This window comes from Lissotriton helveticus, chromosome 8 (assembly GCF_964261635.1).
Source record: "Lissotriton helveticus chromosome 8, aLisHel1.1, whole genome shotgun sequence".
Taxonomy (NCBI): Eukaryota; Metazoa; Chordata; class Amphibia; order Caudata; family Salamandridae; genus Lissotriton; species Lissotriton helveticus.
The window spans coordinates 1,601,881,209-1,601,896,949 of record NC_136069.1 but is presented as its reverse complement, the minus strand read 5'-3'; the positions used below and the strand labels follow the sequence as shown (position 1 = coordinate 1,601,896,949).

General features: G+C 47.0%; 1 protein-coding gene across 1 annotated transcript in view; it reads left to right on the top strand.

Moving 5' to 3' along the window:
• NUP98 (nucleoporin 98 and 96 precursor) overlaps positions 1-15,741 on the top strand; it is an 853,605-nt gene that overhangs the window by 834,990 nt on the left and 2,874 nt on the right.

Below are 15,741 nucleotides of genomic sequence, written 5' to 3'. Positions count from 1 at the left end.
CTAGTGAAACATGCCCTGATGGTGTCTGTGGACTCTTCAGTGGGACCTGAAGTCCCAATGAGCACAGCATCCGAAGAATCTGTTGGATTGCATCCAGATTTGCAAAGAGACTGAAATGACCTGCACTGATGTCTGTTGAATGGTGATCGGGGCAGTGGCAGACCCTCTCCTTACCCCATCCAGATTGGACAGTTGTGATGAGGCTGTGTGCCCCTGGAAGTGACTGGACTGCCAGAACATTTCTCTGGATGGGAACCAACTAGCAGGATCTCTAAACTTAATGACGGACAAACTCAGCCACCGACGCTTAGTGGGCAACGTATGGCAGTTAGACCTGTAGTGACCCCAGGTGTCTTCCATCTCTGGGAAAAAGTCTGGTTTGATCTTATCGCCACTGCGAGAATGCGCAAAGTCCGAACTTTTGAGTGTAGAGTTCCCAAGAAGCCTGTCTCTCTGAGACTCATTTGGCTAGAGTGCGCTTGGGACTCCCGAATGCCTTCCCACCACTGCCTCTCCTGCACCAAGTTTTGAAAAAGATCAGGGAGGACTCCACCCAACTCAACTTAGTGGCACTGTATTGTGCCTGGAGTGTGTGCTACCTGGAAATCCTGGACATGAATCTGTCCTCCAATCAACCTTCTGCATCGAGAGGGTCTTCTCGCACCCGATGGCATGGTACTTCACCCATGCTTGCGCACTTTGCATCTCCAGACTTGGAGATTGGCAACTGCTGACTTCATTTGACCTTCTTCCACTGGTAGTTGATGTAATCTTCAATCAATCATAATATTTGTATAGCGCACTACTCACCCGGAAGGGTCTCAAGGTGCTTGGGGGAAGGGGTCCGCTACTGTTCGAACAGCCAGGTCTTGAGTTGTCTCCTGAAGGCGAGGTGGTCCTGGGTCAGCCGAAGGTGGATGGGGAGGGAGTTCCATGTCTTGGCCGCCAGGTAGGAGAAGCAAGGCATCCCTCTACAAAATCACTGTGTGCCAATTATTGGGGCAGATTTGCAGCATAGTGCAGCACCCACTAAATTAATTCACTGCAAGCCAACTTATCTGAAGTTGTGCTGTTTTTGTCCCTGGCCCTTAATTACTAGAGGCACATAAATGGCAATTCACTTGAAGTTTCAATAATTTAATCAAGGACCACCCAGATTATATAAGTGGCATATAAAGTAGCCAGGGAACTGTGTCTGTTCGAGGCGTGTGTGCTGTATGTACACATGCTTTGCATACTCCTGCCATCTAGTGTTGGGTCTGGATGTTTACAAGTTGTTTTTCTTCTAAAAAGTCTTTCCTAGTCAGGAGGGAAGGTGACTCCTCCTTTCGGTGATTGTGCGCCTGGTCATCGACTTCATTATTAGATTTTTCCCGCAAGAGGGGGAGAATGGAATAAGTGTAGTGTAGGAATAAGTGTAGTGTAGAATGTCCATGCGTATAAATGGATAATGAAGAACAGCGACAGGTACCCGGGGAGGCAGGTGGACCCATGTGAATCTACATGCGAATGCCAAGAACAGATGCTTACTGGGTAAGAAACATTATCCGTTCGAGGCATGTGTGCTGTAGATACACATGCTTTGCCTAGACTAAAGCAGTATACTCCCAAAGCGGTGGCTCACCTGTAGATGTTGCAGTTATTTGGAACAGTATTTTAAGTACTGCTTGGCCTACATTAGCTTGTTGTCGTGCTAACACATCTACACAATAGTGTTTGGTAAATGTGTGTGGTGTGAACCATGTAGCTGCTTTACATGTGTCCGCTAGAGGAATGAGGCCACACGGGGAATCCTGTTTGGAGGCTTTTAATAGGACAATGCGGCATTATGCATTTGGGCGCCAAGTGCCTTCATCAGATGCCCATACAAACACAGTCCAGTTACCTCCACACCTGTGTATACCTCCTGCTGTGCTCCCATTGGTCGGGGAGCTCCTCCCCACGATCACCTGACGGCACGCCCACTGCAGTTTAGGTGTGACAACTACAGATCCCAGAGTTCATTTTGCCGGGATGGGCTGTGCTGGGGGAAAAATAATAATAATAAAAGACTGAAATAGTCCTGATGCCAGGGGTAAAAAGTGCAAAGTTCCAGTAGGTGACCCCGTGTCAGATGACATGTCCTCAGGCCTCCTCGGGTCCCCACTGACATTCAAGCCCCTCAGACAAACACCAGTTGGGCCATGCGGCGGGATACAGTGATTCCTGCCTGTAGGAGAGTAGGGTCTGCAATCCTATGATCACCCAGATTTTTGCTTTTTGCTGCACTGGTTTACGACTTTCCCTGGCTGTGGGCCTGCTAATCAGACCCACAGCCTAGCTGTTCTCTCTATCCAAATTGTACTCAGGTACTGAATTGGCACTGGGCCCTCTCCAAGTCCCTGTACCCAGGGCTGAGGTGCACCCAGGAGTCTCCCAGGGGCTGAAGCATGTATTATGCCACCCCTGGATTGACTAACTAAAACTGACACAACTGGCTGCACGACAGCTGGGGCAAGGTGGTGTACTCACCCTTTGCTTTAGATATAGTATACCTATATCTAACCCTAAAAATGGACACACAGATCTCCTCTCAGTCACTCCTATAGCAGGCCTTAACAATCCTGAAGGCAGAGTGCTTGGAATCGTGTGAGATGGTGCTCTAGCATGAGCTGAGCCTGTCTGCGGCTTTCGGGCTCCATCCCTTAGCCGTTTCCATGATATCGCATACCATATACTCTTAAGTGCATTATAATCCTCGCGGTTATGTGCCAACTCTGGTATCGCTTTATCAAAACATGTCGAGTAAGGTGTCATACGAATTGGAATACTAACCCCTCGCCAATTCTGGCGACGGGGTTAGCATTCCACCCTTCTAGAGGGACACGACATGCCTGTAACCTATAACCCGGTTAAAAGTCAGACAGAGCCTTAGCATCCACAAAATGGATGCTGCCACCGAGACACAAGTCTGCCCTCCTGCTGCTGGGAGTCCTCCCAGAGCAGGAGATAAGGACAAAGGGTTTCCTGCCAGGGGCGGTGCCAGCACCGTCCCAGACAGGGTTTTGTGTATTGTAGGTAGGCAGGGCTTTAGAGGAAGGTGACTGCACGTGGCACCCCGGTGCTCACTGTGCATAGGCTGGCTGGAACCAGTTCCAGGGTCACTCCAGACCCTGTGCTGGGGAAAAGCCCGCCAAGGAAGTGGGTGTAACCACCCCCCTCCTAGTCCCACCCATAGGGCAGGACTTAGTCGCGTGCCAGCCCCTTTTTACAGGATAAAGGTAGAGACTGGCCCCCTTCCAAATCAGATCATCTTTGAATCCTGAAACTACTTTCTGCGAAAGGAACTCAAGACTTCTTCCTAAGATTTCTCCCTTGTGACTAAGGAGTAGTCACCCTGCATCCGCAGGCACCATCCAAGAACACTGCGGTCTGCTGTAAGTCCTTCCTCCGGAATCCGACTGCCCAGCTCGACGAGAACCGGCTTCCCTGGCACCTCTGACCTCTACCCACCTCTACAGCCCAGCTGAGAACCGTGGGTGCGACGAGACCTCAAGGGACCGGCCATCTGCAAGACTGCACGACTTCTTTCCAGCAAGCCCGCCGAGTAATCTACTGGTGAGTGCTTTGGGGTCCGAGAAGCCCCGACTCTGAGCAGCTCCAGCTCCGAAGTGCAGCCCCCCAGCATCTCCACGATCTGCGTGGGGCCCTTCTGCTTTCCGCTGCTCACCGCGTTGTTGGGCTACTAGCCCGTTGGCTTGTGGCCTTCCTGACGACGCCCGACGACATTTCTGCTGCTGGTCTGGTTGCTCCAGACTGGCCCTTGCTCCCTTCCAGAAGAGGAGCACCCTGGACCCTCCTGGTCCACTCAAGACGCCATTTTGAGTCCACCGCGTGGGCTTGAATTAGCCAAGGCTTGTTGCCCAATCCTGGGTAACTTCGACGCCAACGACTTCATCCTTCGTGGGACAGCTCGCACCTCCATCCTGGTCGCCGACAACGCCTCCTGGTCCGAGAGACTGCAGAGCCCAGCAGTGCCCACTCACCTGACTGCGGTGACTTCGCCCGGTGCCATCCTGGTGCCCACTTAATCACTGGCTAGTGATTCAAGAACTTGGTCCCCTCTGCTTTCAGGTTTTCTTCTTCCTTGATCCAGGCTTGGATCCATCGAACTTTCCTTCACTGGTCGCCTGCCAGCAACTTCTTCGTTCCAGGCTCCTGGTCCGGCAACGAGATCCCCGACGTCTTTTCAGACCTATGCAGCTGCAGCCCCTGGGCTAGGTAACTTCGGCACTCCGGTGTCCCAGCATAGCCTCACTATCCAAGGGTCAGGATCCACTGTCGTTTTCTCCCTACCAGGTCGGGTTCGCCCGTGAACACTAACTTTGTGAATTCTAGCTTCCATAGACTTTGTCCCGCATCCCGCGTGAGAGTGCACACTCTGCACCCGAGTCCCCTAGGCCTCCTAGTAGTAATCTAACGATTCCCTAGTCCAGTCCTAGCGATTCCAAAGCCTATTAGAACTGTTACTTACCTGCTAGTAATTCGCATTCCACTTTTAGCGTATATGGTTTTTCGTGCCCCTCGGGCATTTGTGTAACGTGCTAACTTAAAAGTATTTTCGTAAGAGTTTTGTTGTGTGCTTAGCTCCCTGTCTCATAAAGAGCCAGGGTAGTCTTGTTATAAATAAATACACTGTTTATTTTCATAACAACTTGTGTGGTGTCCTTTCGCTGGGTGTTCAAGGGGTAATGTGATGGTGAAACAGCTGGCTTAACACGCCCTCTAGAGTCTTAGCCTTAGACTGCTCGTATCCATGCTACTAGGATAGCTGGTCTATAAGGTTGACTTACAACCAATCATCAATAAGGGTTGTTTGGACTGATATATAGTGATCACTAGAATAGTGAGCACTGCACATCAGGCCAACTTCTCACACTGCCCCCTCAAGTAATCACGAGCTGCTCCTGGCAGAAGCCCTGTCCTTCGTCTGTAATCCGAGGCGGGCCGGAGCTACCAAATCCATGGTGAGTAAAGAAAGCAGCGTATATATATTCAAAGTCCTTTTGGCTTTACCATAGCATTTTCTAATGCATTTAACAATCCATCTTCAAATTTAGAGATAGAATTGCCTTTGAGGTGGAGCAAATGCTACAAACAGTTGTTTTGTGGATGTCCTTTTTTCTACCTATGTAGTACAATAAAGCTCTTTTAACGTCAAGCATGTGAAGAGCTATATTAAATCAAATTGAACTGTTTATCCATCGATTAACAATTTGAATTCCATCTTGTTCATGTTAGCCAGGATGATTAGGAATGGAAAAGATTCTTCTTGCATCCTCCTCTACAAGTAATGGTGTGAAAAGATTAGCTGTTTCCCAGTAGAATGAATTACCTCCTCAGAACAGAATTGTCTTGTGCTGAGAAGGGAGTCACATAAGTAATTCAGAAAGTTATTCTTCTGTGTTCGTATTAAGGGTATTCACAGCTCCAATCTCATTCTAGGATGATGAGTTGACAGTCTATGGTGCAATATCCTTACACAGTTCATCAATATTTTGTCTAGTTTTAATAGTGCCTCAGTATATATATACTTAGAGTGCCATGTTAGGAAGGGAATTGGTTTGGAACTAATCGCTTTGATCATAGACCTACGATGGTGACTCTATTTATTGTGAAATGTTTAATAGCGCCTGATGTGTTTGTTCATTTGTTTGCCAAGATGCACATAATTATTCACAGGATCTATTTCACATTGCTCAATCATCCACTTATACAGGAACTGTACATCGTTTTGTCGTCATTTAATGTCACATTTTTATTATGGTTATAATGTAGATGTGGCAACTGAGGTTGTAATCCTATTGGAGCTTTTAAGAATGCCTCCAAATCATCTGCATGAGCCAAACACGGTATGTTTGTGGCCAAGGTTCGGAATATTGCTGTCCTTCCGTGTTTCGTAAAGATCTACGAGATCTAAGGAGCGGGACAAATAACCTTGTTTTGGCCCTTTGGATGTTTGAATTCTAGGCATCAGCCTCTTCCATCACTTTCATTTGCCTGGACCCAGGTTTCTGAAGGAAGAACGATAATCTGGTCTAGTGGGGTTCCCAGGTTGCAAATTGTGATCATAGTATACACTGGTCTCCCTTTTCAAAAGCATTAGAGTAGTCAATAAAGCATGTGTGTAACTTCTTATCTTTCACATACACTACATTGACAAGACCGGTAAGGCAACCATGTTATCTAGAGTGTAACAACCGGATTTAACCCTGTTTGATGAAACATACTTATTTCCTGTTGCCCACGCTGCTGTTTCTTTGTGTAACAGTTTTGCGAACAAAAATCCCATTTTCTGCAATAATGATATCATACGATAACTTTTGGGTTCTGTTTTAGCCCTTGTTCATAAACAAATGGTATGTTGGAATCTTTCCAAGAAGTTTAAATTTTGCCTGAGAGTAGAATGGGGTTAACCACGGCAGTTAGGTAGACAGACTAGTTAGCTTCTCTGTTTTTTATAATGGAATTTGTGATCTAGATCCGTCTTGGGGCATGTGATACTGTGTTGCTGCAGTTCGCCACTTATTTCCTGTAGTGACTTCCAATTTGGTGGCGCAAGTGTTTTTGTGCACTTGACATGTATTTAATTATTAGAGCCATATAATTGCTTAAGATGGTTCCCATTTATTATAATTTGTGACATTCTCCTGTTGTGTTGTACTTATGAGAGCCAAATCCTACTAGTGACAAAAACTTGTGCTTATTTTTGCTGTAATTGGATTCCTAGTTTAGTACATAATTGATGCTGTTGTAGCTTTAACAGGGGTATTGATCCCTTTAATTCTTTTTGATTAGTCCTAATTCTTGATCTCGTGGCTTACTGTTTGCAGGTTTTAAGGCTTTTGGTTCTAAATTGCCCGATTCCACAGGTTTGGGTTTCGCTCTTAATTCGTTCCGAGGGAACTGTATAGAGAAAATAGAAGATTTTCTGCAAAAATGGGGGATCTCATTTCTCCACCCTTAATTTGAAGTTAATGTTGCATATAGTTGACATTATTTTCATAAAAGGTTGTTACCAAAGATCTATTTTAACTTGCTGACCGTTTCATTTGATTGTTTCAGTATAAACCTTTGTATTATTCATATTTGCTGACTGGTTCCCAGTACAAAGCTCCTCATGGGGCAGGTGCCCCCTATCATCCCAGGAAGTGCAGCTAGAGAGGTTCCAGAAACTTCACTAACTCTAAAGGGGCAGATGTAAGGGCTGCCCATTCATATTTTAGAGCTAAGGAGAGACCTGGAAGACTCTTGGATCCCAGCCCACATGGTTGCCTACTTGGCTCCGTTCGAGTGGGCGGGCAGAATGAGAACCATAGGAGAAGACCACTGTTTTTTCCCTAAACATACCCCTGCCTGGCACACAAGTTTCCTTCAAGAGTAGAAGGTCTGTATTATTTTGGGAGTTCCCTTAGAATACACCACTCTGAGACTGTTTGCAGTAAGTCAAATAGGTTGGGTTGTAAAGTAAGTAGAATTAACCCCAGGAACTTTTTCCCGACTGATAAGAGTGGGGAAAAATTACTGAGTACTGTGCTATACACAAATGGACTTTGTCACCAGCTCCCCAGAACGTATTCTGGACCTGTGGAAGGAAAAAAGATTGATCCTGCACTCTGAAACCGCAAGGGCTGGGCCTGCTCCCACTTGTACCCAGGGCAAAGAAGGGACTCCAAAGGCCAGTCGGTGGATAACCTGTGTGACTACAAGGTCATCAAAAGCTTCAAGAGGACAATTTCCTCGAGTGACCCCCCTCCCCCGGATCGCTAAATACTGGCTTCCGTGCTTGTCCAAATTGTGTGATCCTCGGCAAAAATTTATTTAAGAGCCTCCATTGACTTTATTATCACATATCAGCGCATTTTTAAATGCTTGAATTCAGGACAGGCGCTGTGAGAAGTTGGCCTGATATATAATGTTCACTATTCTAGTGAGCACTTTGTATCAGTCCAAACAACCCTTATTGATGATTGGTTGTAAGTCAACCTTATAGACCAGCTATCCTAGTAGCATGCAAACGAGCAGTCTAAGGCTAAGACTCTAGAGGGCGTGTTAAGCCAGCTGTTTTACCATCACATTACCCCTTGAACACCAAGTGAAAGGACACCACACAAGTTGTTATGAAAATAAACGTATATTTATTTCTAACAAGACTACCCTGGCTCTTTATGAGACAGGGAGCTAAGCACACAACAAAACTCTTACAAAAATACTTTAAGTCGCACAATTTACACAAATGCCCGAGGGGCACGAAAAACCATATATTACAAAAGTGGAATGCGAATTACTAGCAGGTAAGTAACTATTCTCATAGACTCAGGAATCGCTAGGCCTACAATTCTAAACACTGGGATTAGATGCAGGAGGCCTGTGGATGTCGTGTGCAGAGTGGGAACTCTCACGCGTAAGGCGGGAAAAAGTCTATGGAGGCTAGCAGTTGCAAAGTTACTGTTCTCGGGCGAACCCGACTAGGTGGGTCGAAAACGAGAGTGGATCCGAACACTAGGAGTGTTGGACTATGCTGAAGCACCGGAGTACTTGGTTTACCTAGCCCAGGGGCTGCGGCTGCATAGGGTTGAAGTTGCGTCGGAAACCCACGTTGACGAACCAGGAGCCTGAAGAGAAAGTTGCTGGCAGGCGGCCAGTGAAGAAAAGTTTGTGGTGATCCAAGCCTGGATCAGGGAAGAAGAAGACCTGAAAGCAGAGGGGACCAAGTTCTGAATCACTAGCCAGTGATTAAGTGGGCACCAGGATGGCACCGGGCGAAGTCACCTCGACCAGGTGAGTGGGCGCTGCTGGGCTCTGCAGTCTCTCGGACCAGGAGGCGTTGTCGGCGACCAGGATGGAGGTGTGAGCTGTCCCACGAAGGTTTCTGCTGTCGACGTCGCTGGACCCAGGATTGGGGCAACAAGTCTTGGCAAATGCAAGGCCCACGCGGTGGACCTAAAATGGTGTCTTGAGTGGACCAGGAGGGTCCAGGGTGCTCCTCTGTTGGAGGGGAGCAACCAGACCAGCAGTAGTTGTCGTCGTGGAGCGTCGTGAAGGGGCCACTAGCCAACCGGCAAGCGACCTGGACAACGCGGTGAGCAGCAAAGAGCAGAAGGGCCCCACGCAGATCTCGTGGATGCAGGGGGGCTGAACTTCGGTGCTGGAGCTACTCAGGGTCGGGGCTTCTCTTACCCCAAAGCACTCAGTCGAGGGTCACCCGGGAGTCGTGCTGGACAAGCGTCGTGCAGTTCTGAAAATGGCCGGTCCCTCGAGGTCTCGTCACACCCACGGATCACAGCTGGGCTGGTGATGTAGGTTGAGGTCAGAGGTGCCAGGGAAGCCGGTTCTCGTCGTGCTGGAGCAGTCTTGATCCGAAGGAGAGACTGGCAACAAACCGCGATGCTTGGTTGGTGCCTGCTGCTGCAGGGTGACTACTCCTTAGTCACAAGGGAGAATCTTGGGAAGAAGTCTTGAGTTCCTTTCGTGGAAAGTAGTTTCAGGATTCAAAGATGATCTGATTTGGAAGGGGGCCAGTTCCTACCTTTATCCTGAAAAAGGGAGCTGGCACGCGACTAGGTCCTGCCCTATGGGTGGGACCAGGAGGGGGGTGGTTACACCCCTCTCCTTTGGCGGGCTTTCCCCAGATCAGAGGCTGGAGTGCCCCTGGAACTGGTTCCAGCCGGCCTATGCACAGTGAGCACCGGGGTGCCACTTGCAGTCACTTTCCTCTAAAGCCCTGCCTACCTAGGATACACAAAATCCTGTCTGGGACGGTGCTGGCACCGCCCCTGACAGGAAATCCTTTGTCCTTGCCTCCTGCTCTGGGAGGACTCCCAGCAGCAGGAGGGCAGACTTGTGTCTCGGTGGCAGCATCCATTTTGTGGAGCTAAGGCTATGTCTGACTTTAACCGGGGTTACAGGTTACATACATGTCGTGTCCCTCTAGAAGGGTGGAATGCTAACCCCGTCGCCAGAATTGGCGAGGGGTTAGTATTCCAATTCGTAAGCGATACCAGAGTTGGCATATAACCGCGAGGATTATAATGCACTTAAGAGTATATGGTATGCGATATCATGGAAACGGCTAAGGGATGGATCCCGAAAGCCGCAGATAGGCTCAGCTCGTGCCAGAGCACTATCTCACACGATTCCAAGCACTCTGCCTTCAGGATTGTTAAGGCCTGCCATAGGAGTGACTGATAGGAGATCTGTGTGTCCATTTAGGTTTAGATATAGGAATACTATATCTAAAGCAAAGGGTGAGTACACCACCTTGCCCCCAGCTGTCAAGCAGCCAGTTGTGTCTGTTTGGTTAGTCAGTCCAGGGGTGGCATAATACATGCTGCAGCCCCTGGGAGACTTCTGGGTGCACCTCAGCCCTGGGTACAGGGAGTTAGAGAGCGCCCAGTGCCAATTCAGTACCTGGGTACAATTTGGATAGAGAGAACAGCTAGGCTGTGGGTCTGATTAGCAGGCCCACAGCCAGGGGAAGTCGTAAACCAGTGAAGCAAAAATCTGGGTGATCATAGGATTGCAGACCCTACTCTCCTACAGGCGCTTTACAAGCACCACTTATGTTTGATCTAATAGACTATAATGTTGCTCCATCTACAATAAAATAGGCCATGTTTAGGGTTTACATGAAGAGCCTGGGGGCTATTCACTGACAAAATTTTGAAGTACTACAAGAGCAGTACAAGCATAATACAAAATGCCATTTACAAAATGCACTTCTTTGCAGTCGTACTTTAGAAGTGCAATTTGTGAATAGCATTTTGTGGTACTATTGTAGTACTACAAAACGCACTGTAAAATGCTGTTTGTAAATAGCCCCAGGCCCTTCAATTTGGTAGAGGCATGTAAGTTACACTTTGAGTAAATTTACACTTGGATTTTGTGACTAGCCAAAAAGTACTAAACTTACTCAAACATGTAAGGTACCTTTGTAAAGCAGGCCCTTATTGTGACTGTTTACCAAAAAATTGTAAAACTGCACTCATGGAAGTACTACTTGAATGGGTGCAAATATACTACTTTTTGAAATTCACATACACTGGTTGTAGTACACTTGGAAAGCTGTGCCACAGTCAGGTAGTCAGGTTTCCAGGTTTATTACTAGCAATCAAACACCAAAATGTTGATGGAATGAATGCTTGTCAATAGCCTAACCACTGTCAATTGCTCTGGATAGCAATCCAGACACTCATTTTTCCCTCACTGTCACTCTAGACAGAGACCCACCTAATACACATTTGTACTGACCCTGTACTTCATGGAAACAGTATCCCTAACCTGCGGCCCACTGCTTTTTAGTTGGAAAATTTGAGATTCACAACCCCGAACGTAAATGACTAAGCTACCCCCCCTGTCTGTTCCGATCCCTAGGTGCTGCCTCAGTGGTCTGAGGACCCTAAGTTGTGGCCAGACACATTCAGAAATCTCTGAATGACGTTGGACTTCCAAATCTCCGGTTGGCCCGACCCAATCACCCACATCAGTCTGCCAAAGGCTCACCCTTGCTGGGCAAGTAAACCACTCAGACACACTTTTTTTGCTGCTAGATACAACCTGCTATGTTGCCCTGCTGGAACAATCCAAGCTCCTAAAAATATACTGTACGAAGCTGGCTCTGTATATGGTATGCCCACTAATGGGTTATACCTTGCACCGAGTCCAGGGGTTCTCCAAAAGTGTACAGGGCTCAATGTAAAACCCAAATTGCTCTATTAGTGGTAGTGTGGGCGAGCAGCCTGAGGCCTAGCACAGAGGAGTGTAAGACATTTATTGCACAACATTGAGCAGTAATTAACACATGACGAAAAAAGGAGATCCACACTCATTTTAGAAAAATGATCTTTGTTTGTGCTTTATTTTAAGGCTAAGATCTTCGCATTAAGGTTAGTAAGTTGTTAAATAATACTTTTCACTTTCAAAAATCGACAGTGTTTTCAGATCAGTTCAATGTTATCCTATGGGGAAAACATTAATGCGGTTTAACAGGTAAGTACCACACTTACAAATCCAGTCTTCGGGCTCAAAAGTCAGCAAGCAGCAATGGTCCGGTGAGTACCAATACTGCACCATCAGCTGGGTGCAGAGGTCAAATTCGGAGTTAGATCCAATGCTTTCCATGGGAGACTGAGGGTGCCTGGAGCCACACTGCTTGCATGTAAGTGGATCAGTTACACGGGCCAAGCTTTGGTGGTTAGCACAAACACAGTGGTAGCCACAAAGCAGCACCAAACATACACCACCAGCGGCACAGGGGTGGCTGGGAGCAGGGTGCAAAATCAGCGTCGTGCTCCCAATCCTTTTTAATGGAGTTTCTTCTTTCGACAAACAGGCTGCATCCACCGCATCGGAGGTTGCTCGAGGGAGACAAACGACAGCAGAGCTAAGTAGAGATGTAGCGAGTCGCAGGGACACTGTTGGTTCATCTCACCAAGGCCCAGGTACTTCAGGTGCAGCGATGCCTTTTGACGTCTGAGTCTCCTTCCTGGAGCGAGTCACGGTTGGGGGGGACCCTCTGAATTCAGGCTGCAGGTGTTATCGTGGAGGTCAGGGGCGGCCAGCCAATGCTGGGCGCGAGGTCAAGCAAGATCGCTTAGTAGACTTCACTGAGTTGGTGGGCTACTCAGACTCGGACGTGGATGTTGGGCGCAGAGTCCTTGGAGATTTCTTCTGGATAGGTCCACGGGAGATTAGATTATTTTTCAAAGGTACCAGTCCTTCCAGGGTTTTCAGAGGTCACTGGCTGCAAAACAGGATCATAGGTTTGCAGACGCTGGAAACAGGTTGGTAGGGCTGGGCCAAGGCAGTCATCTTCAGTCTTCTCTGCAGGGATGTCTTCTTTCTTCTTAAATCATCGCAGATATAGTTTCCAGGTCTGGGGGCCCCTCTAAATACTACATTTAGGGGATGTTTTAGAGGAGTAGCAGGTAGGGCCAATGAGCATCTTACCTGGGGTGACTACACCCACTATTATGCCACCCTCCTGTGGGAGGGGACGCTGACCTAGCACTGATTGGAGGAATCCCCTCATCTTCAAGATGGAGGGGACTGAAAAGCGTGCTTAACTTCGCCTCCTCCACCTGAGGGGTGGAGTTGGCAGATGTAGTCTGAGTTTTCCAGCTGGTTTTCCCACCCAAAGGTTAGAGGTGTAAACCGGAGGCTGCCATCTGCTGCTAGCAGCAGAGGCTGAGCATCACATTACAAAGGCGACAGGCCTTTTAAGCTTCCCCTTCGAGAACTGAGCCCATCCTAGGGGAGAAGGTATGACACCTCTTCCTGGGATGTGCATTGTTTCTGTTCCCAGAGAGCAGAGGCTCTCCACCCAGGGGTCTTGAAAGATGTCTGTGCATGGCAGACTGCCTTGAGTCAGTCAGTTTCACACCAGGGTCTGTAAAGCCCTCTGAGTACATGGTGTAATAAATCCCACACTGGGATCAGTGTGGATTTATTACAAGGAGCTGTTGAGTACCAAGCACTCCTGGGTTCAGTGAAGCCATCATGGTGCTGTGGAACTAGAGTTGTCAGTTCCCAGCCCATATACGCTCTGACTTCCCTGGCACTTAAAATATTAAGGCATAGACCCCAATATTGTAGGGGCATATCTGTTCATGCAGATATGCCCACACCTAGGATATAGTGCACCCTGCCTTAAGGCTGGTATGGCCTGCTACAGAGGTGACTTGCCTATATCTTAGGCAGTGCTAGCTGACATGGCTCACAGTCAGTGTGCCATGTCGACTTGGTCATTTTTTCACCTCACAGGGGAATGCCAGTTGCAGGGGCAGTGGAATAGCCCTAGTGAGGGTGTCCCAGGGGGGCCTCTTCAGCATCCTGGCCATAGGTACCCAGAGAACAACTTACTAGGGACTTGCTGGGGGGCAGAAGTACCAACTGGGGACATGTTTTAGGGAAAAAACACTGGTACTGGGAACCTGGACAGCAGGGACCCCGTACTCTATAGTCAAAGTTGCATCAAAAGCCAGGCAAAAAAAGTGGGGGGGGGGGATTTTGCTACAGACCCTCATTTTCTCACATAGACTAAGTCCGAAGGTAGAATCTTTGACTGGGTGTAAGCTCCAAAAGTATCCAGCAAATGAGATGACCTCCCTGTGCGCAAACTTTTCTTTTCCAGCTCTGAGCTTACTCTACAAAAATAAAGACCTCACTCAATTTCCCAATCTGACTTCGAAGGTACTTTGCAAGATACAGACTGCTGCCACGCCCCACTCTGAAGGATTTTGAATTCTATTTCAGGGCCTAAGTCAGAAGGTAAAATCTTTGACCGGGTAGAACCAGCTTAGTGTATCCAACTCACACTCCATTGCGGTCTGCCTGAAATTGCACCTACGTTCCGGTCAACTGTGAACAGTGATTATTGATTGGCGCTTTACTTTATCTTAATGCCTTTTCTCTTAAATCTTTACAAATTCATATATCCTTATATGATTTGTCGTTTTGTTGTCATTTTGTTTAAGCTTTTATATATATATATATATATATATATATATATATATATATATATATATATATATATATATATATATATATATATATATATATATATATATATATAATTTTTTTTTTTATTTTTTTTTTTTTACTTTATAACTGTTTTGGTTCTGAACACATTTTTGCAAAGTTGAACCTGTCTGCTGTATGCCATAGCTACAGGGGTTGAGCTAAATTTTAATTATTAAAACTTTGCCTGGACCTAATAGGTTAGTGACTTTATTACTTGTGGTGGACAACCGGCAACCCCAATTAATAATTCAAGTTTCAAACTGTTAACTTTCCAGATGCATCGATTTTTCGGCTTTGAAAAAAAAATGTTAAGAACTTTTACATGGGAAAAATAAGTGTAACAATCCTATTTGGGTAACTGGACCCGCCTACTTAAAACCCCCGAACCTATTATTCGCCTCGCCTAAACATTCTGTCCGGATATAGGTTGAAAGTGGGGGCTGGACTGCAAGCCATTTGAGACTAAATCATCCATAGTGGGGAATCCTGAGAAGTATCATTCGGCTGGTATGTGAGATTCTTCTGCCCAGGTTGGTGTAGGGTATGAATACAATGTGCCCATGAGCCAGAGAGAAATACACAGTTCTGCTCCAGGCATTTGAGTGAATGAGAATGCCAGATATGGCTGGCCATTCTGGATCTACAGCAGCTTATGTTTCTCACAAAACAGACCTTCAGGATGTTATCTCCCACTTTGAGAGTGGAGAATACCTAGTTTCCAGCACCCTGCAGGATTCCTGTTTCTATGTTCCTGGCCACAAACAGCACTGCAAGTGACTGCGATATGTCTTGATAGGAAAGATTATCACATCAGTTCTTCAGTTTGTGCTCAAGGACTTCTCCAAAATGCAAGCCTCCAGTGGTGACTTAAGAACATCAGGTATTTCCATATCTTAAAGGCAAAATCCATCAAGAAAGTAAACACCACCACTTAACCTGGGCCTGTTTGTGCAGGTCTAGTGAGCACACAATAAGATCTGTCCTTAGAAGAATGAAAACAAAAATAGAAACTCCTATTTCGAAGATTCATAAAGTAGGATATGTGCATTGTGACATCTTACACGTCCCTCCTAGTGGTGTCGTTCCCTTCGTTACGTCGTTCTTCATTGTTCCGCATATGAGGGAGGTATCGGAAGAACAAACAGACTGGAAATGGATGTACGAAGGGGTGACTAGAATGAC